This window comes from Anarhichas minor, unplaced genomic scaffold (genome assembly GCF_050575085.1).
Source record: "Anarhichas minor isolate MPS153535 unplaced genomic scaffold, ASM5057508v1 ptg000017l, whole genome shotgun sequence".
Taxonomy (NCBI): Eukaryota; Metazoa; Chordata; class Actinopteri; order Perciformes; family Anarhichadidae; genus Anarhichas; species Anarhichas minor.
The window spans coordinates 16,610,467-16,623,849 of NW_027466463.1; positions in this window are offsets into that span (position 1 = coordinate 16,610,467).

Below are 13,383 nucleotides of genomic sequence, written 5' to 3' on the forward strand. Positions count from 1 at the left end.
CGTTCTCGGACACGCAGGCCAGAGTCCCGCCAGGACCCTCGACGTGCAGGAAGGTGCGAGGGCCCGTTCATCGCTGCTCGCAGCTTTAATTAAAATTGTGTTTGTAGTCTCTACCTAGATACATGTAGGCCTGCTGTATTTGAGGAAGGTTACATTTGTCGAGGGTGCTACGTGTGTCCCTTTAATAGTCATAGTTTCTAAATGTTAAGTAACAGCACGTACTGAAGGTAGAGAGACAATCCTATTTAAGAGAGACAGCAGCAAGATGATAGGCTAATGTTAGAAAAATTATATTCGACATCAAGTGTGAAATCAATAATCAGGAGATTTATTCTTGCAAGAAGGAGCAGGATACAGAACATACAGTTCTGTGTCTCGTAGCTGCTCAGAGCTCTGTCTCTAAGTCCCTATTCTTTATACACTGTGACAAACAACTTTCACTCATGGTATAGTGAAGGTTTTGACCAGTTCCAACCATCTTCTTGGTTGATTCATATGTCATTCGTGTGGCTGTGTGGGTGCCTGCACAGGTGCGCACCTCTTTGAAGCGAATGTGATATCTGTCTTCAGAAACATTCTGTGATTAGCAAGTTCATATGAAATTGAAGGCTATATGCAAACAGGTGCGCAGTCTGTTTCTCAGCATCATGGAAAAGTACAAGCAATTTGCACATATTATTCTGTATTTTTCCAATAGCACAGTGTCATCGTGACATTGTGCTATTGGATAGAAGAGACCAGCTGATCTAGACAGTTGATATCATGATCAACAGCCCCAAACAACAAGTGTGCATGCGTGGAGGAGTGATTGGCAGATGTATGAGAACAATTACAATTGACATAAGGTGTAACACAGTGACCTACTTTCAGGCCAATAGGAAACGGGATATGCCGGTTAAGTCCTCCCACATACTGTATATTAGATGCAGCACATGAACCTGTCCTGTCAGAAGTCTCAGCTACAGCTTTCACTTTGTTCTCTGCTAATTAATTAATTACTGATTAATTAAGTCTCAGCCACAGCCATGAAGTCAGCTATTTTAACTGGTTTGCTTTTCGTCCTCCTTTGTGTCGACCACATGAGTTCAGCCCACCAGGTGAGATATTCTTGCTCCACAAAAAAATATTCAAAAATGTGAACCACAGTAAAATTTAATTGTTTTCTGTTTAGAAAGACAGAGAACCTTTAAGAAAACATTTTTGAAATTGTTTTTTCAGCTGTGCCATGAGAACAATAATAATGTCTGACCTTTTGTTTTCCATTCTTCAAGGCGTCCGTGGTGGCCACCCAGCTGATCCCCATAAATACTGCCCTGACTCTGGTGATGATGACGACAGCGGTGGTCACCCCAACGGGCATCCCTGCCGAGGACATTCCCCGATTAGTCTCAATGCAAGTGAACAGGGCAGTGCCGATGGGCACAACCCTCATGCCAGACATGGTGAAATTTTACTGCCTCTGCGCGCCGAAGTACTGAAGGTGCCAAGGAGTTTCTTCCCAAAACCAAAAGAAGAAATGCCTCCTCTCACAATTAACCTTGTTTTTGTCACAAACCCAAGTCTGTCCGTATGTTAACTGAACATGTCAAAACCTGTGGAGACTATGTTGAGATTTGATGTTCTGAAAAGATAAAGCCTATAAATAAAATTTTGCCCAAATTTCCTGCCTGAGGTTTTTCCTTGTCTTTGCTACATCGCTTTGCTGCTCGGATCGACTCACTCTGTGTATGCCACATTCACTTTGTACTCTCCTTCTCACAGTAGGTTTATTATTTTTAGATGTGCAGTTAGTTTCTGTGAAATAACATACCACACACTGATATTGTCTGTGCATTGACTTGGTGAGTGCACATTGTTTTTGATCTGTACATATTTATATTTGATATATTTCATGTCCCTCACTCCCGTAACTGTCCATGCTGGATCTGTCCCCGTTGTTTTTAAGAAGCTAAATAAGTTATTAACATGACTGCATCCAGCGAGTCAAACCTGTCAGGTGTACCAGCTACTGGAGAAGCTTTGCATGCACCGCTTACCTTTCTCGATAGTCTGCTGTCTGATTGTGAGGTCAGGTTGATCTGGGATCAGCTCTTTCACTGTAGTTTCTCTGCCAAAGTTCTCCTCTCAAATGGGTCTTTTGCGCTCACGCTCGCCTGTAAAGAATAGCTCTGACGAGCATGCGCAATTTGGGGCTAAACTGCTTCATAGACCCGCCTCCTGTGGGCACTTCCTCCAGAGCCCCAGCGCTGCTGAGAGATGGAGACAGGAGAGGACGTGCAGGAAATGTATATATTTTGAGCAGATATCATATTTTACACATATTACTGGGTGCATTCCATATTTCAAAAACACAAATATTGACAATTTGTATAGTTTTTTTATTCATCGCTTTTGTTCATCGCTGCTCGCAGCTTTAATTAGATTTGCCGCAATCATTACCGCAAATGTAAAGAGAGTCAGAGTTCTTTATCGACCCTCTTGTATGCATTCTTTTTTCTTCCTGCATAGCATCTTAATCATTAACATGCAACTATTTATTAAACCAAATCTCAGTTTAACAAGGAGAAGATCTGCAAGATGCTTTCTTAACAACACTTACCACAGTTCAATCCTGAACTGTGGTTCAGGACGCTTATTTAGTTAGAACAGTACAAAAAAATCTTCTTTACACATTTGGTCAGTTAATACGTTCTGCCAACACGTTTATATTTTGACACGTTAAGATTTCTGGTATTTTTTTTATGGAAAACACAAATAGAAGTAATGTTGTACTTGAACCACTAGATAGAGCTGTTGTACAGCTGGATTTATCCAAGCGAGCGTTTCAGCCAAATGTCTTTTACTTGTTTTTTCATCACACTGAACTGTTGTCTGCTGCCGGTGCTGCTGGACTTGCAGTAATCCTGCTCTCTGTAGCTCAGGATCAGAGGATTTCCCCAAGATTATGAAAAGATTTGTATCAGGATTTAGGCCTCCGGTTTCATGGTGGTAGGTGGGCTGCATGGGTTGTCCTTCCACCAGCCGTCTGAACCACTGATGTCATGACCGTCATCGCAGATTATAACACCTTTATAATCAACCACTGAGTCAGACAAACTGACTTTTACCTCCTACTTTAGACATAAAATGTGTCAGCTGCGGCTCATAAGAGGAAAAATGTGCGGTTCTCCTGCACTGAACTTCAGTTGGGTGCTCTGCCAAAGAAAACATCAGTCTATATGTCAGCTGTGGTGTTTTGGTACTTCATTGAATCAAGTGGCTCATTTACCCAGTTGTGTTCTGTTAATCTGTGTGCATAACAATGACATCTTCTTTTTCTTTCCTACAGAAAAAGTAATTAGACAAACAATAATAGTGATAGCAAAAGTAAATCATTTGGAAAATAATGATAAGAATATAGTAATTATAATGATACTATTATTATTACTACTGTAATGAATTAATGGAAATTGACGGTGGATTTTCAACGGTATCTTACAGTATTTCATAATAACTGTAACATACAGTTAAATGTTCATCCCTCGCATGTAAATTAACAGTCAATTCCGTCAGTTAACCATAACAGCACACTACTGTAATTTATCAGCATAATACAGTATTTTCTGTGAAGTGGTGGAAATACGCTTCTCTATACAAGTTCAGTGAATCACGATCCATCTACATCGTACTGTCTATTGTAGGTTAATGTATCTGTAATGACGATAGAATATATTATATTATTCAAACTGTTCATTGCCTCCAAGTCATTTTTGAGCGACAAGACGTGACCGACTGCTCCTGAACGTGACTTTGGACACAACAGCTTCAGTTCGTCCTTCTGAGCACAGCCAAGGTGTTCTTTCTCTTTATTGTTTTCATTCATGTGTGAGTTCATGCAGCTCAAATGAACTATTAATGTGTATAAGACTTGTTAACAAGCTAGACTGTGATGCAGTTCTATTACACTGTTCTTGATACTATTTCAATTCAGCGTTTCACTCTTAATGCTATTTTAATTCAGTGTCTGAGGGAGTGACACCGAGATCGAAATGTGGTCGATGGTATTCCACTGTTGTTCAGCTGCATGTACCTAAGGTGTGCCACTGTTGTTCAGGGTTAGGTACCGATCCCTGGGGTGTGTCACTGTTCAACAGTATGTACCGATCCCTGGGGTGTGCCACTGTTGTTCAACGGTATGTACCTACCTACCTACCTAACGCTGTGTTGCACTACTTTGTCAATAAAGTCCAAAAAATACATGAAGTGCATCACTGTTCATGAATCTCGGACTGCGAGAAACCTGGGTGTGACCCTGGATGACCAACTGTCATTCTCAGCAAACATTGCATTGGTTACACGCTCCTGCAGATTCCTGCTCTACAACATCAGGAGGATTCGCCCCTTCCTCACTGATGAGATGGCGCACGTGCTAATCCAGGCTCTTGTCATCTCCCGCCTGGACTACTGCAACTCACTACTTGCCGGAGCCCCGGCGTCGGCCATCAGACCTCTGGAGCTTGTCCAGAAAGCTGCAGCTCGCCTGGTGTTCAATCGCCCCAAGGCCTACCCTTAGCCTTCCACTTAGCACCTACTTAGCATGTATTGCAGAGGTCTTCAACAGGGGGTCCGCAAAATTTTTGGTTGATTAGACAATTAAAAAAAAAAAAAGAATTTTTCTCTAAACATGAATCTGTCCATTATTTTAATAGTTCAGTATTGTATGAAAGATAACAGGTATCTTTATGCATGGCAGTGGTACTAATAGGCCATCACTCATTTTTCATTTCCACGTTTAAAATTAAAACGTCAATTTGAATAGCTTGTATGCATGATTATCATGCAATTGACAGACAATGTTGATGTTGGCATTGGTATCAGCTGACAAGGTGCGTTTATAAATGGCAGTGGCACGGCCACCCTACTCACTGTACCTTGCACATGTTTAAAATAAAAACATGAATATATGAACCTGTGTATTATTTGAATAGCTTAGTATTGAATGCACAATAAAGAGGTATACACGGTACTAGGCCCATTTAATATAAACCACATTTTTATACAATATATATAGTCGGGGGTCCCTGCTCCATCTCTCTATCAGTTTGGGGGTCCTTGGCCTGAAAAACGTTGAAGACCCGTGATCTATTGTATTCATACTAGCTTATTGCACTTATTGTATTCATATTAGTTTGTGGCACTTATTGCATTCGTTTGTTTCTGCACTGTACGTTGGCTCTGGTTTATGCTCTTAGATGCTTGTTTGAAGAAAGGAGATGCACTTATGACTTCTGGTGACTAGTTCTCTCGAAAACTGATGTTGAATGCACTTATTGTAAGTCGCTTTGGATAAAAGCGTCTGCTAAATGACTGTAATGTGATGTAATGTAATGAATCAAACTGTGGGTGTGCCACTGTTGTTCAACAGTGTGTACCTACTTACCTATTTAAGACGTTGTGTTGCACAACTTTGTCAATAAAGTCAAACAAATACATGTACAGCATCACTGTTCGTGAATCAAACCAATTCACATTAAATGTGCATATGCATCAAGAGACGGCACATGGTGTGCGCTCGGTACATACCGCTGAACAACAGAAGCATACCATCGGCCACTTTTAGATCTCGGCACTACTGGTCTGAGGTTATCCTCATGAGTTCAGTGAAGCCGGTCATTAAAGATTTTATGATTTTATTTGTTTTCTTCTCAACATGCAGTACATTGTGAGTTTTGTGATGTAATACAAATGTCCCTTTACTATTTGTCTTGAGAACATGTATTAAACTGCAACAATTATGTATTGAATGTCTATTGTTATTCTTTTATTTGTTGGGAATTAAATGCAAAAGTAGCGGGTTGTATTCCCCTTTGTAAATAAACGGTAACATTCTAGCATTCTATTAGTTTGAATTTGTCACACCATATTGTAACTTATGTTCTACTCAACAATATGATTTTTTCAATCTCCTTATCTGAAAGAGATTCGTCTGTCAGTTGTCTAGATGCTTCTCTACTTGTATAAACAGAGCATGTCATTAACCAACCGCATACTTTTCGTGAGGTTACGCCCTGTTCTGTTCTGTTCTGTGTACTGTGTGGGATCCGTCATCTAAAGTAACAAACAGATCTGACCTACTTTATATTGAGTTTTGGGAAGTTCCCACTAGGCCTACACTCCGCCTAACCCAGCCAAAGTGTTTAACCAAGATATAACTTGGTTAAACACTACGCTACTTGTCATATATTGGACATGTAGCATAGCCTCAGTCTCTTTTAGTTTCCTTGGTTGGAGTGTGTGAGAACGACATCAGCTGATAGGAGGTAAACATGGCTGTTGCCTATCCCGTTGAAGTGTTCTATTCAGTGACTCATATAGATCTCAAACAGAGTTTCAGTTATGTTGTTTCCCAGCCCAGCACTCTTTACTACCCAACTGTTCAGTTTTTAGATATTTAGTCTTCTGCTAATGGTTAGGCTAAAGTTAATTTAACAGCTAAAGGATGATCTTACTGTGCTTAGGATTTAGACATGGATGCTTAAAGGAATTTTTATATCATGTTTATAATATTTTTACTCCACCTGGTCATAACCAGGCTCTTTTAACTCACTGTGGATTTGACTTCCTCCTATTTCAGCGTAGCAGAGTGGCTCTAGAGAAGTAACAATTTGCTTTGAGCACATGAAAATCATCAGACAAATAACTTTGCATCATTTTGCATAGTCAAATTGGAAAAGGTTCTGTCTAAGTTTCACATTAATTCAGTGTCTGAGGGAGTGACGCCGAGATCGAAAAGTGGTCGATGGTATTCCACTGTTGTTCAGCTGTATGTACCTAAGGTGTGCCACTGTTGTTCAGGGTTAGGTACCGATGCCTGTGGTGTACCACTGTTGTTTAACGGTATGTACCTATCCCTGGGGTGGTATGCCAGTACTTTTCCAACGGCACACCGTTTCCTGAAGGAAGGTGCTGCTTGAAAGTTCATATTAGTGGTTTATGCCATTGAATCAGAGTGGTATGCCATTCATATCAGTGGTATGATATAAACTGTATATATTGATGAATTGATTTAGGAGTCCTTACAAAATCCCGAACCTTTGATGACATGCCTTAGCTTATTGTTGTGTGGTAACCTATAATGCTTGTTGTTTCCATCCTCTTCTCCCTTTTATCGCTGTCTCTCTTCTCTTCTTGCTGCTCTGTCGTTTGGGTGGATGTTTGTCCAGGGTGCTGGATGAAGACTTCTACAAGCAGCCCTCCTCTGAGCTCATTGGTTATGTGTATGTTGCTCCAAATAACATCCTCCCTTCTCATGTTTTTTGATTTTTTCCCCCTCTGTTGTCATCAACTCCGAGCATCCAACCATTGTCATCATCTCATTACTAGTTAGGGCAGTATTTACCTCCCCTTGCATTTTTTAGTTCCATATTTATGTTTTAACTACTTTGATTTTGAATTGTTACATGCTTCACCGAGCTTTTTCTTTCTTTTTCAAAAGTCAACCACAGTAATAATTATTCCCCCATATGTCTGTATGTCAAATACATGACGTACATTTCCAACAATTAACTCTTACAATAATTGTATGAAGTATTTTGTTTCTACTTAACACATTTTTATTTCTTTCCCCAAATGAATCTTGAAAATATATTATTCAGGAGTAGGATGCGTATAGATTTGTTTAAAGCAAGTGTGTTTTAATAATTGGACTTGGGTGTTTTTGCCATTAATAATATGATAAATTGAACTTATAGCTGCACTAATCAACATTTTCTAACAGTGGGTCACGATTGTGTAATATGAAAGAGGTCGCTTGTAGTGACGGACTCAGAGAATCATCACCCAACTCTGCAGGAAGGAAGTTGTAACATATAGATCCTTTTTTACAAAAATGCTCAAATCAGAACAAAACGAACTGCAGTTACAAAAATGCAAACTACACAGAATAAACAGGTCTGGGTGTGGTTTTATGCACCAGACACAGACAACCATCAACAGTCAAATGTGGGATGTGACGACATGTGCAGTCTTGTGATTCAGGTCAGATCAGGACAAATATAAGCACTTCCTGTTCTCTTTGAGATACGCACTATGGCAGGCTTGTAAAATGTCCTCACTCAATGCCAACATCTCTCATATGTGATATGAACATCATCATCTCTGTTTGAAAAAATTCACCCCTGCCAACTTTTCCTAGCACTTATTAAAATTGCGTTTGTAGTCTCTACCTAGATACATGTAGGCCGGCTGTATTTCAGGAAGGTTACATTGTTAGAGGGTGCTACGTGTGGCTCTTTAATAGTCATAGTTTCTATGCAATTGAAGGCTATATGCAAACAGGTGCGCAGTCTGTTTCTAAGCATCATGGAAAAGTACAAGCATTTTGCATATATCATTCTGTATTTTTCCAACAGCTAACAATGTCATCATGTCAGCGTGTCATTGGATAGAAGAGACCAGCTGATCTAGACAGATGATATTATGATCAACAGCCGCAAACAAGAACTGTGCACGCGTGAGGAGTGATTGGCAGATGTATGAGAACTAAACCACAGGCTTAGGCATGCAAGAGTATAGTCTTCTTGACTGAACTTGCACAAGAGCTTCATTAGAGGCATCTATTTTGTCTTTTCTCGTATGATTTTGGGATGGGAGCATGGGAGAGTTTTTCCCGTCTCAGCTTGCTTTTTACCCCAAATATTGAATACCTATAGAACATGGTGAAACTCTGTAATTTGCATGACATTTGCATATTGTGGTGGAAAACCCACTTATATTGATCAAGGGTGGGGTGCTGTTTACATGGATCACAAGTTATAGAATGCAAGCTTGTGATAGTTTGCACAAAAACAAGTTATACTTTACTTATAAGAATATAAAATTTCCATTACAATTGGCAGGAGGTGTGACACAGTGACCTACTTTCAGGCCAATAGGAAACAGGATACGCTGGTTGAACAGGAGCAGCCCTCCAGGCAAGTCCTCCCACATACTGTATATAAGATGCAGCACCTGAACCTGTCCTGTCAGATACAAGTCTCAGCTACAGCTTTCACTTTGTTCTCCGTTAATTCATTAATTACTAATTAATTCATTTTCCCTCGATTGGTTTTTGTCTTCTTCTCTTTGAACAAAATGAGTGGAAAGGTGAGTTATTCTTTCTCCGCAAAAATAATTATTAAAAAATGTGAGCCACAGTAAAATTACATTTTTACTGTTTAGAAAGACAGAGAACATTTAAGAAAACATTTTTGAATTGTTTTTTTCAACTGTGCCATGAGAACAATAATAATGTCTGACCTTTTATTTTCCATTCTTCAAGTCCATTGTGGCCAACCAGCTGATCCCCATCAATACTGCCCTGACTCTGGTGATGATGAAGGCGGAGACGGTCACCCCAATGGGCATCCCCGCCGAGGACATTCCCCGAATAGTCAGCATGCAAGTGAACAGGGCAGTGGCTTTGAACACAACCCTCATGCCAGACATGGTGAAAGGGTACCCCCCAGCTTAGTAGTACTGAAGGTGCCAAGGAGTTTCTTCCCAAAACCAAAAGAAGAAATGCCTCCTCTCAAAATTAACCTTGTTTTTGTCACAAACCCAAGTCTGTCCGGATGTTAACTGAACATGTCAAAACCTGTGGAGACTATGTTGAGATTTGATGTTCTGAAAAGATAAAGCCTATAAATAAAATGTTGCCCAAATTTCCTGCCTGAGGTTTTTCCTTGTCTTTGCTACATCGCTTTGCTGCTCGGATCGACTCACTCTGTGTATGCCACATTCACTTTGTACTCTCCTTCTCACGGTAGGTTTATTATTTTTAGATGTGCAGTTAGTTTCTGTGAAATAACATACCACACACTGATATTGTCTGTGCATTGACTTGGTGAGTGCACATTGTTTTTGATCTGGACATATTTATATTTGATTGATCAGGTGATCTGTGAATCTAAAGTGCTCCATACAGATGTTCTGCATTGAAAATATTCTCATTTTATTTGTGGAAGTGAGTAAATAGATGGCTTCATACCAGTGGCGGCTGGTGGAACATGTTCTAGGTAGAGCTGTGCCACATCCAATCAATTTCAGCAAACATCCCAGTATGATTTAATGCACAGAATTAAGGTATCATACACGCATTACTACTTTGCAGTTAAATATTTAATATTTATTTAATATTTAAACTAACACGAAAAAAAGCAGTAAATAACGCTTTGACAAACACGTCAGGACATCTTATTTTTGTCACCCTCACAGGCAATTCAGTATAATATAAAACACACACGTATATATATATATATATATATATATATATATTTTATTTTATATAATATAATAACATGTTTATTTATTGAGATGCCCCTATGGACCTTGTTATAATGAGGTAAAGATCAGGAGATGTAAACATGAAGTGTAATTAGGAATAATGGTGTTAAATTAAGCTATGATGAGTTTTCACTGTTAATTTACCATCTCAATTAAATGTTGATGCCTCCATGACCAAGTTAATCAGATGAGACTGAGGACAACTATGTAGAAGAAAATATGTTCACTTTGCTGAATATGGCTAGCTTGACAGAGTTATCAATGCATATATAAATATAAATATATATATATATATATTTTTATAAAATTATTTATTTATAACTATATATCCATTTCTCAGACAGGTGCTTCATGTCCCTCACTCCCGTAACTGTCCATGCTGGATCTGTCCCCGTTGTTTTTAAGAAGCTAAATAAGTTATTAACATGACTGCATCCAGCGAGTCAAACCTGTCAGGTGTACCAGCTACTGGAGAAGCTTTGCATGCACCGCTTACCTTTCTCGATAGTCTGCTGTCTGATTGTGAGGTCAGGTTGATCTGGGATCAGCTCTTTCACTGTAGTTTCTCTGCCAAAGTTCTCCTCTCAAATGGGTCTTTTGAGCTCGCGCTGCCTGTAGAGACTAGCTCTGACGAGCATGCGCAGTTTGGGGCAATACAGATTGTGCCCATTGGTTAAATCTATTTGAGGACACGGATTGGCTAAATTGTGTCACATATTTATACCTTTATTCAGCAATTGGCAAAACTGCTTCATAGACCCGCCTCCTGTGGGAACTTCCTCCAGAGCCCCAGAGCTGCTGAGACATGCAGACAGGCGGAGAGGACGTGCAGGAAAAGCAGATATTTTGAGCAGATATCATATTTTACACATATTACTGGGTGCATTCCATATTTCAAGAACACAAATATTGACAATTTGTATAGTTTTTTATTATTATTACTTTTTGTGGCTCAAGGGGGGGGGGGGGCGGCGCCCTAGCGCCCTCTATTGACAAGCCGCCACTGCTTCATACCTTTATGGTTCATCAGACACCAATCCAAAACGTTCAGTATTTTATTGCCATGTCAATCACAGTGCCTTCTGAATTTGTTTTGTTGCGGTCAACCATAAAAACGTATAATCACATAGCACAGAGAACAAAAACACACTGCCACAAGTACAACACAGTAAGCATACAATAGTGCAGCCGAATGGCTCACGCCCTTACAGTGACAAGTGGAAGTGCATGTGCTTGATTGCACAACCAGTGAAGCGAGGTATTCTAGTCTAAATACTGCGTAGTCTTTTACCCGCAGGTTGAAGGCTGCATAGACGGTTTGCTGGGTGTGAGGAGTCCTTTTGAATTCATAAACCTCTACGCTGAATGCAGACATGGTATAGTTCAGAACTAGGGGAGCGTACACAGCCAACTGTTTTTAAAGTTCTGTCCATGAGGTTTTTTCTCGTAGGCTGTAGAGTTGCTATTGCACAGTTATTGAGAAGTGAGCACACTTTCTATTACCGCTCTGTAGAACTTTACCATCGCAACCTTTTACACATCAAATTTCCTAAGCTGTTATTTATCGACCATCTTGAATGCATTAGCATAGCATCTTAATCATTAACATGCAACTATTTACTAAATCAAATCTCAGTTTAACAAGGGGAAGATAGATAGATAGATATCAACTTTATTCATCCCCCCAAGGGGGAAATTAGTTTGTAGCAGCAGCAATTTACAGAGTAAATATAATCTGCAAGATGCTTTCTTAACAAGTTCAATTTAGAAGCTGTGAGAACAGTACGAAAAGTTCTTTACACATTTGGTCAGTTAATACTTTCTGCCAACACGTTTATATTTTGACACCTTAAGATTTCTGGTATTTTTTTTAGGGAAAACACAAATAGAAGTAATGTTGTACTTGAACCACTAGATAGAGCTGTTGTACAGCTGGATTTATCCAAGCGAGCGTTTCAACTCATCTCTGACTGAATACAGATAGGAACGTTGTTTAACTCTTTCCAGCCAGTAGGCTATTGTAGTGAACTGTTCATTGTGTACATTAATGTCCAAAATGTCCAAAAACACTCTCCCTTGTGGAATTAGTTTTGTATGTGAAGAGCTGATGGTGTGTTACGGAACACCACAGACGTGTAATTAAAGATTCGGGGAGGTTGGACACAATCAGCTGACAGCCTGTCTGAGCCTGTGAATCCATCATCCATCAAGCTGTTGTAACTCACATTACATTACAGTCATTTAGCAGACGCTTTTATCCAAAGCGACTTACACCGTCTACACATTTCTACACCGTAGGCACAGCTACGGGAGCAATTTTTGGGGTTAAGTGTCTTGCTCAAGGACACATCGACATGCGACTAGCGGAGCCGGGGTTCGAACCGCCGACCCTCTGATTGAAACACGGCCCTGCTATCCACTTAGCCACAATCGCCCCCGCAGCAGCAGCAGAACTCGACTGTAGGCTACTTTTTCAAAACAGTCCCAAACTTGACATCATGACTATCTTTAGGAGTTCTGCATGCCAATATCAACTCATAGTCATAGAGCCACCCACTGACAACCATCGCCGTAAGCAGGATTCTATAACTACAGCGGCCCAAACACTGAAGTTATTGAAAGGGTTTGTGGGCACAACCCCAGAAAAAAAACTTCTCTGATCTAAATATGTGCAAACTAAGATGTTTGGAGAGCAGAAATTGGATAAAAAAGGTTTCCAAATCACGCTTGTACGTGTTTTCATTAATAGTAAATGTGATTGTTTTTGTTCGTTTTGGAGCCAGGCCGTAATGTAAAGTAATTTCATGCAGCGTGAAGTTTGTTTAATAATAAAATCAAACTGCACCCAGCTTAATTTATATGATAGATTATTCTACATTGGCTCACCTTTTGGCTTAAATTTATTTCTTTACAAAAAGATTTTCTTTTCCCACATGGAACTTCACACTCTATTTCTCCTCAATTCTTCCAGCTTTGAGTCTCTCAGCAGTGATTGTCAGAGCTTCCTGCACAACGGTTTTGAGACGGTTTTGAGACCTGCATTTACTTTGACAGTCTGATATGTTACAAACACTGAAGCGC